Source organism: Pagrus pagrus (assembly GCF_965226575.1).
Source record: "Pagrus pagrus genome assembly, chromosome: 13".
Classification (NCBI taxonomy): domain Eukaryota; kingdom Metazoa; phylum Chordata; class Actinopteri; order Spariformes; family Sparidae; genus Pagrus; species Pagrus pagrus.
In genome coordinates this window covers 19,671,458-19,689,276 of record NC_140197.1, presented here as the reverse complement: position 1 = coordinate 19,689,276, position 17,819 = coordinate 19,671,458, and positions in this window count along the sequence as shown.

Below are 17,819 nucleotides of genomic sequence, written 5' to 3'. Positions count from 1 at the left end.
GGTTTTCTTTTTTTTTTTTCTGTAGCAACAAGCCAATGAAAAGTCTTGTTTTAAAAACCCAGGTGGCCTTGATTCACATGATACTTCCTCCGGCGGAAAACAAAAGATCATTGGAAGCATGAGTGAATACATATGACAATAGACACAGACAATAACTGTGACACGCATCAGAGCCTGCAGTATAATGGAGCACCAAAATAAATAAATAACTATTGATCTCCTACAAATTAATTAAATTAAATAAAAAAACAAACAATTTTTCCTCAATCAGAATACTTAATGCTCAGTGGTTGTTATATAGCACTAGCTTACAATCCTGTGACATCCTCTGCCACTTTCTCCACCTTTAAAGGGAAAGTTCACCCCAAAATAAAAAATACACATTTTTCCTCTTATCTTTCGTGCTGTTTATCTATCCAGATTTCTTTGGCATGAGCTGCAGAGTTTTGGACATGTCTGCTTTCTCTCAAATATAATGGAACAAGATGGCACTTGGCTTGTAAAAAAAAATAGTTTAGAAAAACTCAACAGTAATTTCTCTGTCCAGAAAACATGACCCGGTTACTCAAGATAATCCACAGACCTTGTTGTAAGCAGTTTCATGGAGGAGCTATTTTATTTTCTAATGAAATACACCTGTGCAGAAGGAAGCGTGCATCTACGCACGGACGAGAGGTTCGTGCTCCTGGCAGTGCAGGATGTAAAGATTAGTGCCGTTCTCCTCGGCTGAGTGTGAACATTAGCTAGCTTAGTTAGCTCAGTTAGCTAGCCTCTTGTGCATGAGCAGATGCACGCTTCCTTCTGCGCGGTGATACGGTGTAGTTCGGGAGAGAAATAAATAGTTCCTTGAGGACCACAAGCCGATTGCCATATAGTTCCTAGGTCTATCACTTTATCAGATTTTTATACGTGATCATTGTGGCCAAAAGAATTCACGATAACGAAATTATCCTGATATCTACCTGCACTACGGGCAAAGTAATTTAGTTTGGCAGTAGTAGCCGCACACTGGTGGTGGCCAGCTTGCATCTTCTTTGTCTTTTCCCATGTTATGGTGGGTGGCAGCCTGTGTTAAGTCACAGTATCACCACATACTACGACAAAGTGAGAGCTTAAAGCGATAATTTAAGACCTGCTGGATTATTTGAACAATATTATCATGTACATTATTAACACGACATAAATATATCATTTTTAAATATCACACCAAAACAATTTAGATGAATAAATAGCACTACAGGTAAGGGGGGGAAAAATAGTATTTTTTAATTTTAGGGTGAACTGTCCCTTTAAGGTCAGCTACACAACATACCTGACATCAGATTTTAACCCCTCATTACCTCAGTAGGAGTTACAGGAGGCCGGGACTGTTCCCCTCACAGTCCTCTGAGCCCACAATGGAAATGACAACATTTGCAAAGTTCATCAGCAGTTAGAGGCTGACGGCTCAGCTCCACTGTGGAAAATGTCTTTGTGAAGGTGAACTCTGTGTGTGTTTGTGATCATGTTTGTTGCAATTAAGGACATGAAACCAAGAAGCAGCTTTATTTGACTTTCCATCCAAACAGCCCAACTGATAATTGCCTTATTCTGTATCACACATGAAGTAATTATTCTCCTTGACCAAGTCTCGTGATCGTGGACGTCCAACACGACAACACAAGAGCAACACTGTGCCACCGTTGTTAAACTCATCAGCCATGTTGTTACCCAACATCTGCACCGAGGGGTGCTGGGGGGGATACTGGTATCGGGGGGAGGGGTCTTTGCATGATGCTCCCATGGTCATGTGACCAAGATAGCTGTTGTCACTAAAAAGCTCTTGTTTGAGAGAAGAAAAGGGGGTCTGTGGTGTGATTGATTTCTCCCCCAGCTGCAGGTTGGAGGAGCATTGCATAAGCATCACATGGCCGGACGGAGCAGCGATCTTGTAGATCAGTTCAAGGTCCCAGAGCCTACACATCTCACGCTTCAGCCTCTTCTTCTCACCACACCCAATGCTGATTTATAAGGATACCCTCATTTTTATGACCAGTTTGATAGAGAAACAACAACACACGATTTCTGTCGGCAGTTAAATTAATGACTTCTGTGAAAAAGTCAGACTTCTGAGAAAAAACCTACAAAGTCAGATCATTCGATATGAATTCAATGACACTCGATTATTACAAAGAGCGGCACTTCTCCATATAGTTGCTGGAATGAAAGAGGATAAAAATAAAAATCAGCTGTAAAAACCTTAATAGAAGATGTTAAAACTTTATCTTTGCCTGCCAACTTTTGTATGAGCGCTCTGAGAAGTCTAACAATTACTACTGTGAACCTCAGTGTAGAAAAACACTCGTTTGTGGCCAGAAAATGGAACCACAGTTTAACAATGACAACATCCTCCAATCATCCCCCTCTGAATCAAGAAGGTGCTGAGGCCGGGCCGCCGATGAATGATCAGTCGGGGGTTCGGGCTTCACAGCACAGCGGGCTGCAGCCGCAACTTAGAATGTCTGGCTTACTTAAAAGGTAGTTAAAAGCTTTCTATGCTGATGCTTATCTACAGAAACAACAACAACAATAACAAGCACGCACTGAGGTCAGATTGTGTTAAAAGGGTTTCTGATAACAAGCAACCTTTGTACAATCAGATTCAAACTGAGCATTCCTACATGGTTATCTGATTTGGTGCATTCATTCCAAACTCATAACTAACTAACGCGTTACTTTTATTTTCTTCTAAGCATCTCTCTCTTCCCCACCAAGTCTCTTTGCTCGCTACTATAAATCCAGCGCAGCCTTCAGACCAACGAATCATTTTATATGACATGTATATGCTTGTCACACAAAGCGTCCAATTAAAAACGTCCTCTGCAAGGCCTAAAACAGTTTTCCTGGTTGCCACCGTGCCCCCCTACACCAGATGGCCCCTCCGTCATATTAATTTCACATCCCAACAGCCGATTGTGGTTGCGACATAAAAGTGATGAGCTGTATTTCAGCGTCCCGGCTGATGCGACTCCCAAAGATATGGGGGCCTTTTTATGGATCTTCAAATATGCGGTAATCACTCTTGCTGCCCACCTGACAGATCCTGCAACGTCTGCCAAAGATAAAAGTTTAACAATGCTGCATCATTGCAACAATGTCGAAGTGGAGAGAAGACGAAACAGCAGCGGGAGCAGACAGTTCAGCAACATGTGTAAGTGAAACACATAGAAAAGGTTGATTGTATTCACAGCAGATTTTTTATTTCAACATTTACACATAAATACAGAGTTACCAGATGGGAAGTGACAACCAATCATAACAAAGGCTTTAAATTATCCTATTAGGGAGAAAAATATCATTCGTATGTATTGTATCCTCATATCGTATTGTATCGTCATGTCATATAATACCATATCGTATCGTATCGTATCGTATCGTATCGCTACATGGTATTGTATCGTATCATAATTAAGCCAATTCTTAACATGCCTAAAAATCTACGAACATCAGGGTTTTCAAAGAAAGCCGATGTTGCTATGATGCATGAAGGTGGATGTCCATAAGTCCATCAGTCTGACCATTTGTAATAGACTACTATTACAAAATGTAATTACAAGACAGCACGACTTCATATTTTGCACAGTAACACTTAAAGGTGCAGTATGTGAGAATTGCCATCTAGTCCAATTCATTCTCAATATGAGGCAGTGTATAACCACTAACTGCTGCCTGTTGTAGCTACCGTTAGCTCAGTTAGCGGTCCGGACTTAGAGCTCTGAGCATCGAGGAGAGTTGGTGTTTATGTGGCTAGTGCCGGAGCTCTGGACCAAGACCGGCTTAGGCTAGCTGGTTAGCATGCTAACTTCAAATAGACATCATAATGTCCAAACTGAGTTTGTCACATTCTGCTGATGATTTGAATAAATTTTTTTCATGTTTCCACCTAAAATTCTTCAATATTGCACCTTTAAGCCCATAAACTAAGGTAATTACATAATAATGGGCTGCACTGGTGTACTTTAGTGAGAAATTCCCCATTTATTGTGTTTCCCCACTTAATTTTGATTATGGTATCACTGCATAATATTGTGAACTGTCAAAGATGATGTGACTATTATATATAGCTAATCACACGTGTCTGTATACAGGACAATATGGAGTAAAGCTGCTGTGTATGATGTGAAGGTGAGGGAGGAGGGTGGTCAGCAGGGAGATCTCTCTGTTGAGAGAGGATAGATGGCACTTTTCTCTTTTATTATTCCTATTTTATCTTCTTCATTTCCATCTGTGTGTTACTGATATGATGGCGAAAGGTCCTCTATAACTCCTACCAATAAAAGTCTGTTAAAAAAAACCCAAAGAGAGATCCATCCCTTTTCCACTACAGGCTCCAGACTAATTCACTGTCTTGTAGGTTGTCACATTTGATTAAACTACCAGATATGTGTTGAGAATTATACAGCAGAAACATAAAGCTAACTTTGAATATAGTCTCGATACAGTAATGTGATGTCTGATTATTAGTCTGTGTCTCCAGTGCATGCAAATATCATTTTCATTATGATTTTTAATATCTTTGTTGTCGAAAATGAGGCCGTATGCACGTTTATGCACGTTCAATCCACGTGTGTGCGCCCCTCTGACATAGATATTGCAAAAGATATAAGTTAATATTATTGTTTGGCTGAATGTGATCAGGGAGCCATGTTTCTCCGCTCACAGGAGGACATGACACATGGCCTAGGCCAGAGGATAGAATAATGTGTGGCAGAGTGAATGGCTGCACATGCTCATTAGTATCATTAATCACCGGGGACAGAGATGCCTAATGATAGAGGTAGGAGGGACTTCACACAGGGTGGATGTGACAGAGATGAATATTAACATTTGGAAAATATAAGTCGCTTTCAGATTCATTTAAATTTATCTATTTTGGGCACTCCTGGGTCTGGCAACATCGCAGGGATTGCTCGAAACAAAAGGAACAGTGTAATTAATACCAGGCTTAATTGTCACTCTAAATTGTCATATAATTCTAATTTAATGTGGCGTTCTCACTCAGAGTGTGAGGGAAAATTGGGCTGAGCCAGTTCCCTCGTGGAAAGAAAGAAGGATCTCTGTGGGGGATCAAATGGGGTGTGTGACATTTCCTCACAGACGTTTGATTGTGAGCTGAAGGATTCCTCTTCTGGGGCTTCCACTCGCCCACAGTAGCAGGCAGCTAATGCGAGGAGTAGCTGAGCCTTGAACCAGATCTCAGGGCGGAGAGTGTCGGCTGTAGCTCCGCCGGCTCCTCTGCAGCCTGTTTCTGTGGGAGCTTGGAGGCCCTGAGCTTGGCCGTCCCTCTGCTGCAGCACGGGCTCCGGGGATAGTCGTGCATGGCGAGGGCAGGCTGTTTGATCAGCACATATTTTTAATTGGCTCCCGGCACCCTGGAGTGTCAGCATTGCCACGAAGTAGACTCCTATTGCACCTTTCCTAATTAAAATCATTACAAATTCCAGGCGCATCATAAAGGATTAAATGAGACTTGTGCGCGCGCATGTGTGTGTGTGTGTGTGTGTGTGCCTGTGCATGTGTGTGTTGTCTCCTTGATAGCCAACATGTATAGCTTAATTGTTTTTCTCCTCACTCAAAGTAAATGAGGGAGGGCCGGCTGTAATCCTGGTCCACTAATCAAATTACATGCAAGAGAATCCCTCAATATATTCACGCTGAGGATTTAAGTTTCTATACGTCTGAAATTAAATAGAAGCACCAAAAACTTCCACTTTGGGGAGTGTTTAACCTGCAGTGTTGCGTCTTTTTATTGAATATTCACATCTGTCCTGCTGTGTTCGGCAGCTTTAACGAGAGCTGTTTGTCTTATTCGAAATAATTGATGTCAGACAAACTGTGCAGCTCCTTGGAGGATTATTTTGAAAGGCTCGGAAACAAATGGTCCCAGAAAAACTTTGGCGGATATTTAATTCATCTCTTCTTTTAGGGAAACAAAAGTCTTTCCATGTGTTAAATCAGACATATGGATGATGAAGATATTGAGGCTTCGCTGTGCTTTAGGGGGCGAGGGAAGGAGTGGCTTCAGTCCCCCCCCAAACATAGGAGGCCTAAATCTCTTAAATATCTACCAGTGCCACTTTGCCCCGAGGGAGCATAGAAACAAGGGAGGGTTTCTTTGGTCTGATATTGGAAGCTACAGAGCCAGAGTTCATGAAGGCGAAGTGATGACTGTGGAAAGATTTTAAGAGCTGGCTCTGTTCGAAAACATGCCCCTAAAGCCTTAACACACACCCTGACACAAACATTAAAATCATATGACATCTGACAGAGAAAATTACTACAATTTATAAAGGTAATAACCATGTCTGACCAAAGTTTCACATGAATATCTCAGTCATGAGCCATTATGTGAACCTCGGCGTGCAAGTCGCAGCCGATAGTTATGGCGATCGAGAATGATAATGTCTCTCCAGAACACAGTGGGACTTCTATTCACATCAGCAGCCAATAAAACTACAGCAAGTCGTATAATAGTTAATGGACAGTATTGTCCAGCAGTGAATAGACACGTTATGGGTAGGCAGACACAACAATGGATGGTATACAGACGCCAACTCAAGGTTCACTGTAAGTCTTGTGGTCGGGGATGTGAGGGCTAAACCAGTCGCAGATCGAATTGTGTAAACACGGAGAGAACTAGAATGTATTTGATTAATAAAGGAGACTGTAGTGCTCGTTCTCAGGTTCATGATTTTATTTTGGGTTACTTCCAGAATAGGTTTACATGCTTTAATGCTCAGAAACCACATCAGTTTTCTTATTATGTACAGTGCTGCAGCTTCCATTAAAACTGAAAAAAATATGGCTGGAAGATGGCTGAAATGATTATGTGAATTAATTGTATCTAGTGATTTATGTGTTCTCTTTATCCAATCAAAGTTTTCATAAAAAGATTAGCTGTTTATTTAGTTGCTCAGAGTTGCTCATAACCAAGCAAAAATGAAAAGGGCTTGTCATCTGAAGCCATTCTGGAGACTCAACTTTCTCTACAAAATGAAAAAATCCAACCACATACTTTGGAGAGCTTTATTTGTGGAGCATGATCGCTTGGCTCTTATTGACTCAAGAGGGACAGACAACAGAGAGACGTGGCAGTGGGAAAGAAAGTGAAAAATGGATCGGAAAGATGAGCGAGGGTGGGGTGTCTCCTCAACCATCGCCGCTTCCTGACCGGAAAAGTCCATTCATCATTTTCACGTCTTCGTGTCACGGCTTACTTTGCCAATAGCCAGAAGTGTGGCAACGATGACACAGAGGATTGATGAGGTGCAGGCGGGGGTGGCTAGCAGGGGTTTGGGGTGGAGATGGTCAAACCAGATGTGGTGTGAGGTGGGGCTGGGATGGACTACGAGGGGGACCTGATGAAGGTCATGATGTTACCCATCGCCCCCATTAACCATATCCATTTGCAGACACGCGAGTGTTGGCCACGTTACCGAGCCGCAAATAAATCCTGAAAAACACACGTTTCCACATGTCGTCACCGACCAGCACACAGGAACACTTTACTCATAATGAGGATTCATGACACTACTGGCATCACAAAGACAACATACTGTATAATAATAATGTAAAAACTGACAAAAAAGGGAATAATGCCTCGAAATGCACAGCTTATACGTCTTGCTGGGACTTCTATCAAAACATTCATACCTTCCTCATGTCTGCGCAGTAAGGAAGCTAACGCCAGCAGCTGGTTAGCTTAGCTAAGGCCAGAAACAAGTGGAGACATTGTGCTAGGCTATCGACCTGGCTGCTGGCTGTAGCCTCATATTTACTAATGTTTTTGCCCAAACTGTCAAAGTATTTCTTTTTGTGAAACAAGGCTTTAAAGCAGCCACAAGGAACTTTTGTTTTTCATGGATTCTGGTGGCTCCTGTGGTCAAAATGAGCACCGCAGCCTCCTATCGTGAAGATCTTGAACTGGCTGGTGTGTGCATTTGTTTTGGAAGCACGTGAACTAAAGATATCTTTTAATTCTGTTTTTCTTTTGTAAAGCCAGCTTTCCGCAGGACGCATGACGATGACGTAATGTATCTGCCTGTAGATTAATGGGATTAATAGCTGTAATATGATGATGACGGTGAAACAAAGAGAACTTTGTGTTACTACAGACGAGCTTCTTTTCTCAGGCTGTGAGACCCCTTAATTGATCCTCGGCACTCCACCATGAAAAATAGTTTTAACTATGACTTATCTAACCAAAATAAGTCAGAATCTGACCTGGTGACCGGCAGTAAGAATGAATATAATAACCAAACAGATATTCTCATAATAGTCTGGTTTGCTTATGTAGGTCATATAGAGGCTTCAGTATTAAAATGAGTCTGCTTCATAACTAGTTAAACACTCTTGTTGTACATTTAACTTACTAAATAAAGATTTAAAACATTGATACATGATATCACTTTGCATGCTTATTATTAAGAATAATTGTCAGTATATACTGTATATTGTACATGTGCATTTATTAATGTTAAAAGTCCATCTGCACGTATACTACACTGAAGTGTATTTCAGTATATGGAGGGAAACTGTGGATTTCTCTCGACAATGACTGAAAATGATGTTGTTTTTTATTGTATTGTATTGTATGTATTTTTTTATTATCTGATTTATGAAAAGAAACGGGTAAACACAACAGGGATCTGTATCTACAGTATCTTATGTTATTATTAAGAAAGAAGCCAGATGTGTAAGTTTTTCGTCCTTCGGTCCTGTTTTGTTCAAGGAATGTGTTTAAGTATTTTCTGTCAAACACAAGTGTTTTGAAAAATCCTACACTAAAATATTGATCCTTCACTGGGGAAATCCACTTGTTACAGCAGTGATTGATTGATAGAAACAACATTGAAACAAGACAAAATAGAAATACATAACAGAATAATAAAAACACAAGATAAAGCACTACTGCTAATAGAAATAAAGACTACACACTCTAGTCATCTTCCACATGAAGGAGTGAATGAATGAGTCGCCTCACGTTGCTTTGAAAACTCAGAAGTGTTGGTTGTCAAATCTCAGTTTCTGACAAGTGCTGCTGATTAGCCTTCAAACTAATTCCCCCACACCTTTGTTGCAACCTGAAAAATGTTAATTAGGGAATTCATTCAGTTAATTATATTATTGGTTATTGCAGTATTTTGCCAACCCCCTGTGAATATTTTGTCTGACTAAAAATGTTTTAATATTCGAACATTAAATGTGAAAAAAAACAAAAAAAAACTGGCCCAGACGCCAGCCTGTAACCTGAAATACTTCATTAAATCTAATTTTTTAAACTCTCCATGCTCAGCAGACACAGTGCCACTGTACACGAGTGGTTATTGCTGGACTCCCCCTTGTGGTTAAATATTACACAACTGTAAAAGAGCACCAGACAGATAGGAGTACACGGAAATGTGACGGGGTAAGTGAACTCAAACTGAATTAAATCAGAGCCAAGAGTAATATCAAAAGGTGTTCTCTCTCCGCTCCCCTCCCCTCGCTGCGCTGTGTCGAGTAACCCCTGCTGGCACTGGGCGTACTCCGAAGAGTGTGGCTCTCCCAACTCAGTAGCTGATCAGAACCAGGTGGGAAGGCCTCCATGTGCTTTCCATTTGTGCAGGATGTAAATGGATTCAATTAGATCCAAATGCACAACCTGTCAGCCAGGGGGAAGTGGCAGACTTTCAAAGGCCATTAGATTATGGACAGGATTTGGAATAAAAACTTCACTGGCCCGGGATTGTGCCATTAAATTGGTTGATGTGAAACTATTGAAGTGATTTTGAGCTTGCAGGCTGACTGCGCGTTATTCATGTGGGCGCAAATTCTGTCACACACACCCCCTCCCAAATTATCATTAGCAGCCCCCCCTCCTCGCCCTCCCCTTCTTCTTCTTTCTTTTTCCATCTCTCCCTCCTTCCTACACGCACACACACACACAAACACACAAATGGCGTACATAAAGCTGTAGTATATCCTCAGACATATTGCCAGTGGCCTCGCAAACTGGCCCGCATTGCAAACAGTAGCTCTTACAGCTTTAAAGTCGAATGGCTCCATCAGTCATGGCTGTTAAGAAGCCCAGCCATAAAAATTAAAGACTTCCAGCGAACTGACCAACTGTAACACGTCTCCTTTGTTTTGATTGGCTGGAATAATGTGATGTCTACTGTTAACATTCGGTTTCACTCACCGCTCTCTGTAAACATGTAAAATATGGCGGAATTTAAGCATGTTGAAGGGAAAAACGCTGCGAAAGGAGTCATTCATCCTCTCAGCCGTAATGATTTCTCACACTTTTGTTGCAGGAATTTATAGCAGATGTGTCGACTACAAACCAGTTTTCACTTATCGTGAATCTGACGTGCGTTGAAAACAAAAGGACTTGTCACCCAGACGTCGTCGACGGACAGGAGACAGGGTTCAGCTGACCCATGGTTTTAATGCAGAGAGCCTTTACTTTACAGGCCTGATATAGAAGTGAATCAATGGGACATTTCTAAGCCATTATTATCAATCACCATTGCTTAAGACACCCTAATGAGCTCATTAGATAAGATGAACAGCAGATTGATTGCAAAATGGGGCAAGTAAAAAGTAAGATGTAGAGAAGTAGAAGGTGATGGAGGAGAAAGGAAATAGGTCTCATGGATCTCCAGAAAGAGGAATGGGAGAGTGGAATTAAACGAAGAAGAGACAGGCCATGTGTCTTGGGCTGTATTTCAAATTTAATTTTTTTTTTTTTTTTACATCATTTCAATCAATTTTGCCACCTGAATGGGCCTGTTGGGGTCAGACAGATGTATCTGTTACCAGTGATGGGATGTAACTAAGTACATCTACTCAAGTCCAACTTTAAGTTAGTTCTACTTTACCTGAGTAGTTCAGTTTTATGCTACTTTATACTTCCACTCCACAACATTTGGAGGCAAATATTGTACTGTTTTTCTCCACTACGTTAATTTGATAAGTTTAGTCACTAGTTACTTTGCAGATTGGATGTTGCATCAGAGCCAAAGTAGCACGTTTATAAATTAATTCATTGTATCCGCAATCAGGTAAAAAACATAAATGCCGAAAATGTCAATGCCGATAAAATCAATTTAATTAACGCCAATGTTAATAATATCAATGCCGAAAACGCTAATGCCAGTGACACCAACAAGTCTGCACTACTGATCTAGTCAACATACAGTTTAATCATACATGTAAATGTATGTTTAATTTACTTTTACTCGTACATTTGATACATAACTGCATTTATCGCCAGTAAATTACTTTTACCACTACATGTCATATCAGATACTTTGTGACTTTTACTCAAGTACTATTTCTATATGTGACTTTTACCAAAGTAATATTTTAACAAGATATCTTTACTTTTACTCAAGTATGTCTTCTGGGTACTTTTTGCAACACTGTTACACTGAGAAGGTTTGTGAAGGCAACACATCATCAAAAGGGGTCAAAATGACCACAGACCCTTGCAGCCGAAGAAATTATAACTCGACGTCTGTCTCCCACACAATGCTTCTGATCTTAGCCGTCTGTTGTCTCACAGAGCTGAGAAGTACAAGGCGGTTCATCAGCTGCCCTGATAATACGCGGACATGTGAAGAAGGGAGAGGAGAAAAACATTAAAGCAGAGAGAGAAGGAAGAACAAAGGAAGAGCAGCACAGAAAGTCTGCGAAGTCACAGAAGCAAGAACACAAAGAAGGAGGGGAAACGATGTGTATGAGAGTGTAAACGATGTGATTTGGGCAGACATTTGTTCCCCTCCGGCGAGCTTGATAGGCCATTCTGTCTGAATCTGGGAAGGGGGGACACAAGAGAACCCCGCTGGTGTTGGATTTCGGCTGCCGTGGTGCTACAGCGTATCGAAAAAAAGTGAAAATATTTAAGGGAAGGTCAGTATTAAAGCAGCGGCAACCCTTTCTGTTTCCACCTAGGACGGAACAGATGTGCTCACAACTCCAGCTGTTGCCAGATGTTGATATAGGACCATCTGCATGAGCTGTTACTGTGTGTGTATGTGTGACTGTGTCTGAAAGCTGCAGCGTACGTGAGTCAAAGTGAGTAATGTCTCTATTTTTGATGATTTGATTCTGACACCCACCTCTCCAATTACCCCCCGCCAGGATTACTGTAGCTCCTGATGGCCTCGAGGTGAACGTTGACGGTTTTATGGGACATGTTTAATTACTGGAACACAGTTTGGAGTGTGTACATACACTTTCAGCGTCTGGTCACAGTTCTGCATTTAAAAAAAAAAAAAAAAAAGGCGGATTCGTAAAATGTTGCTGCACAAACACACTTTGATCTCATGTGTGGTCAATTATATCCTGAAGACTGCCTCCATTCATATGCAGACACGCTGTATAAGTTATAACTGTCAAATTACTGGCCAGTAATTGCAGTAAATTCACAGTAGTATACTGTCATTATTTTACAGTATTATAGATGAAAATCATAAAATTATATTGTGTTCCATCGTTAAATATACACATTTTAAAGTATTTTGATGTAAAATTTTAGTTGATACTGTAGTAAACATCTGTAGTTATTGTAATACATACAACTTTAGTGAACTTAATATTATGTAATACTACATCGATGTACTGTGTTTTCACATTAACACAACCACATTGCTTGCTGAAAGTACGCCTTTTAGCAGGTTAGCTTGTGTACCTTGTTGGTCCACTTGTAGGCCTGTTGTTAGCCTTTTGTTAGCATGTTAGCTTGTGCACCTTGTTGGTCCACCTGTAGGCCTGTTGTTAGCATGTTAGCTTGTGCACCTTGTTGGTCCACTTGTAGGCCTGTTGTTAGCATGTTGTTAGTAGGTTAGCTTGTGTACCTTTTTGGAGCTCTTGTAGGGCTGTTAGCATGTTGTTAGCCCTTTGGCATGTATACCTTGTTGTAAAACTATAATATTTTATTTTATTGCTAAATTACTGTTATTGCAGTTACCTAATTACAGTATTTCCTTGTAATGTGCTATTTTTACTTTTTTTATGGCAGCTGCAGGATGTCGCTTGATTCAAATTCACAGCAGCTCATCACAGTATTCCAAAAAAAATACCTGTCATGCACTGCAAAAGCGTAAGTTCAGCAGTTTACTGTGAGAAGTTCCTGTGAAAACCTCCTGTTTGTTAACAGTGCACACAGTGAATTTAGAGGTCTGATGTTTCTATGTTAATGCGATTCTTCTTTTGCCTCTTCTCAAGGCTCAAATATCTAAGAACTAAAAAAAAAAAAAAAAAAAAGGCGAGTGAAAAGCCAAAAAGAAGATTGAAGAAGTCATTTTTGTACATGAAGAATATAAAACCTGATGAGACATATAAAGCCATAAAGTGTTATGAGACCCCAGGAGATGGCAGATTAAAATGTGGCAAGGGCGATTTCCCCAATAAAGGTGGAGACGGCGGCTGCTCCACCGCTGTGCTGTGCTCCACCAGGCAAAGAGAATGGTCTGAATAGATTTCAGCAACCTTCATAAAGCCACGTCTGAAGCCACTTCACAAAAGGGAATAGAAACCAAGCCAATCAATTAATGCCCCCCCCCCCCCCAACAATGACAGGCATAGACAGGGAGAAATGCTTTCAGACCCGGCGTGCGTCTGAAAACTTGCTGGGTTCCAACATCCTGTGGCATTGAGCAGGAGAGTCAGGGTCTACTCTGTATGTTCACCGCTGCTTTCTTTGTGTGTGTGTGTGTGTGTGCGTCCGTCCTGATGTATTTGTGCGTGTGCGTGTGTTGAAAAGCTCACTATTGAATGAGTACATTCAACAGAGCGCCGAGCTCTTTAAATGCCAATGAAAATAAAGAGAGGGAAATTGTAGGCACTCTGAAGCAACAGGGAAAAAACCAACAGAGCGAGACAGAGAAAGCAAAACCTCACAGTGCCAAGACAGACTTCATAAGGTTTAGCAGCCCTCCACTCAAATATATGGCGGCCATAAATCCTCCACTTAATGTCCTTTGGGCTCCACTTTTTATCACTAGCGGTGACAATGACCGTGAGTGACATCTTTTAAAAAAAAAATCTTAATCAACGCAGCAAATTTCAACAAGGCCTTCTAGACGAACTCCAAGGTTTTACTCTTTGAAAAAAAGGGAATGAAAGTCGACATTACGCTCTGCTGCCTCACACAAGACATTCAAAGGGATGTTAAATATTATGTTTCCACTGAAGTTTGGAGGGAGTAAATCATTAAATACAACGCAGACAGCCCAGTACATGATAGTGCACACTGTTACGGAGGCCGCACTTGACGAAATACATTTGTGTTAGGTTTCTTTTCTGGCATTCGCTCCTAAAAGTGTCCAGTGCTGTGACCATTTTGGTACAACATCGCAAAAGAATTTGAACTTAAGTATCGCGATAAAATAGATGAGTCGTTTATAAAAAGTTACAGCTTTTTCTGTGAACAGCGGTCCCCTACAGAGTGGTAAAGTATTCATGTAAAGAAACTGTGAGAATAATTGAATGTGCAATTGATCAGACTGCTTCATGCAGTCTAGTCTCAACTCCAACAACGCATCCTACTAGCACATCACATCATATATTTTCAAAGTAGTTCAACGTTTTAAAAACAATGCTTTTATGCTCTCTGTCAATGCAACTCTCATAAATGGGAGCTGTTCATCTTAGCTTAGCATAGAGACGTGTAGTCTAGCACCGTCCAATAGTAACAAATTCTGTGTAATCATGCTCCTTTCACGTTGGCGTGGATGTTATACAACCAGTAGAGGGCGCTGCTCAGAGGTCTTGCACGGACCTCCACTTCTCCTTTGCCACCATCCAACGCATTTAATTCCCGTCCAGTCTCTTCTTCTGTGGTGACTCTCTCTGTGCCTGGCCGAAGTAAAATCATACAGATGTTTAAAACTTTGTCCTTGTGTCCTGTGGTTGCTAAGCTAATTGCTGCGTTAGCTTCATATTTACTGTACAGACATGAGCGTTCTATCACTGTTCTCATAAAGAAAATTAATAAGTGTTTCCTAACGCTATTGCTTCTTTCTCTTAGCTTTAACATTATTGTGTTATATGGTTGTAATGTCATCAATTTTGTAAATTGTATCCGCATCCAACTTAAACACCAGAATGAATGTTAGCAACGGACATTCGTGCAAACCACGGACACGTTGAAACTTTACATTTCTTTTTATTGCAACTTTAAAATTCAGTTTTTCAATTTTATGTTGAGGCAACGCTGTGCTCATGCTCTGGTTAGGTTGAGGCACAAAAACAATTGGTTAGTGTTTGGAAAAGATCATGTCTTGGCTCGTATTGTCACCACAAACACAGCTGAAGATGTCGCAACTCCCCATCAAAAATATCCTGTTTTTGTAGCTCAACCACAGCTCGACATTGTCCAGAGGTCTTGCTTATAAACATTGAAACACAGTCTTGAACTGTGGTCATTGGCTTGGCTGCCCTCTTGCCTGTGACTTCACCGCCATTCCCTCTGCACCGCAACATGAAAGTCGCATACAAATGTGAACCTATCGTGTTAACTGCCAACATTTTATCCCGTCAGTCGGGCTGCCAATGTGTAAAATGTCCCTGTACTCGTCACCGGAGAGTGAATACGTTTCCCGAAATGTCAAACTATTACTTTAATGTGGCATTTAAGCTATTTAGTACTGCGCTTCTGTAAAGTTCAGGGACTCAGAGGAGACAAAAATACTCAAAATTAAAGCAAGGGTGGCTGAAATGTCCTAACTTTTTGTCCTCATCGTATGCTCCAAAAACTACATTGCCAATAATGCAAGTCAATGGCCTGTTTTATTTGACCTCACTGAGCTTTTCCAAATGTTTCTCAAACTTTGGATAGCTCCCTTAAGAGCGACAAAATACATTATATAATGTTGATACAGGCTGTGTGGTACATCTCATGACGACATGACAACTTAATGTGTAAAATCAGTGGAGTCCCTCTTTAAGACTTCAATATTTTCTTTTGAAATCTGGTGCAATAAAGTCACACAAAGTATACATAATATATTCAAAACCAGCGCCAGTACAATTAAACACACTTCCACTGACAGATCCAACATATGGGCGCTGATGCTGACGTCACAGAGCTCGGGTACATCGACTAAAACAATAAAAGAAGGATTTTACTGGTCTAAACTGTGGGGATTATTTCCGTAATGTCGTCAAACACTTTGAAATAACAATCTGAGCCTGTCGGTGTTAAAAACAAGCACTTCTAGTAGATGTTCTTTGACGGTCGATGTCGCCCTCAGAGATTACGCTGCAGCCCGTTTCATGACTGATCTACTGGGCAAATTGCAAAATGTTTTGTATTTTTAAGACACCAAAATATATAAACACAGAGCCCAGGTTTAAAAATACCAGAACCCCTCTTTAAGGCATCTTAAAGGCTGGTACGATGTTGGATTTGTAAGTGGATGATTTATTTGTGTTTGATTTTACTGGCACTCTTCTTGAGTTTATTTGTAATTTGAGAGACTTTCACTCCATTAGAGGAAAGGGAAATACTGCACCTTTAAAGGGCCACTCCACAGATTTCAGTGATGAGAATTGCTCTCAAAATGTTCTCGACTTTTAGTGTGTGTGTGTGTGTGTTACTAAAGCTCGCTTCGCGGCGCGGAAAAGGCTCCTCTTTGTGGATATTGTTCATGGGAACTTGTTTCCCTTCTGGTTTGATGGTTTCTCGTGTTTTTACACCCCCCACTCTGTTACAGGTCCAGCTTAGACAAGTGTGCGCCATCATTCACTGTTGCGTCGAGGTGTTTCAACAATCGTGAGCGTGCCCAAACAATTCTCTGTCCAAGGATTACTCACTGTTTTCTTTGGAGAGTCAGTTTGTTTTTCTATTTTGTCCATATATCCATGACTCCATATACCCCAGCTCTGTGATGTCAGCCCTTTTCTCTCCGTGTTTCTGGTTGTTCACAGTCGGTCTTGATGGCTCATCAAGTTGTCATGGCCTTCCAGCTTTTATGGCATTCCTTTCTTTATGTCCTGAGAGGCATTTCAGTACACACAGACTGCGCTGTGAAATAAGCCCACGAGCGGACCGAAAGCTTTTGAGGTGCACCCAAGGCCAGGTACGCTTGTGTTGACGTTGGAGGAGTCGTGCCTTTCTTCAGAGAGCGATGCCACTTCGGGCTTGGCCTTGCTTCAGGAGGAGCTGCAGGAGGTCACAGTCTGCCTTACGGGTTTTTGTATGTGCGAAAACAAAGGGACTACATGAGAGGAAGCTGCGTGGGCGACGAAGAAGGCAAGAAAGTGAACTGCGACGGCCTCGGCTTCATGTTCAACAGAGGAGCGATCATCGCCGGGTGAGAGGAGGAGAGAAGGGATGGTGACTTGGTGACGACTGGACCAACAGACATGATAGATGTCTTTAATAACCTCTGGCTGCTTTTTTAGTGTCCTCCAGGATTTTGTTGTTATTAAGATCTAGCGCTTATTATGATGACCACCTCTTTCATCGGCTCCCACATCACGCTGGGCGTCAGTCCAGACAGTCAAAACAAACACACAGTCAAAAGCCCCCCTGTACTTGTGCTGATGTGGCACTTGTTGATGGTGCCAGCATGTCTCGGTCCTGACCAAGGAACACATGGCTCAGCAGTTAAGGAGAAGAAGACAAAACACCCCGCGTGATGGCGATCACCTGTTGAATTGGTTGGAATCTGCTCCTCGAAGCAGCTCCAGCGTCACCGCATTACAGGCCCGGATTGCAAAAGCATGTTTGGCTTGATGGCGTTTGATGGTTTTAATAAACGCTTCCATTACTGAAAGGGAAGGAGGAA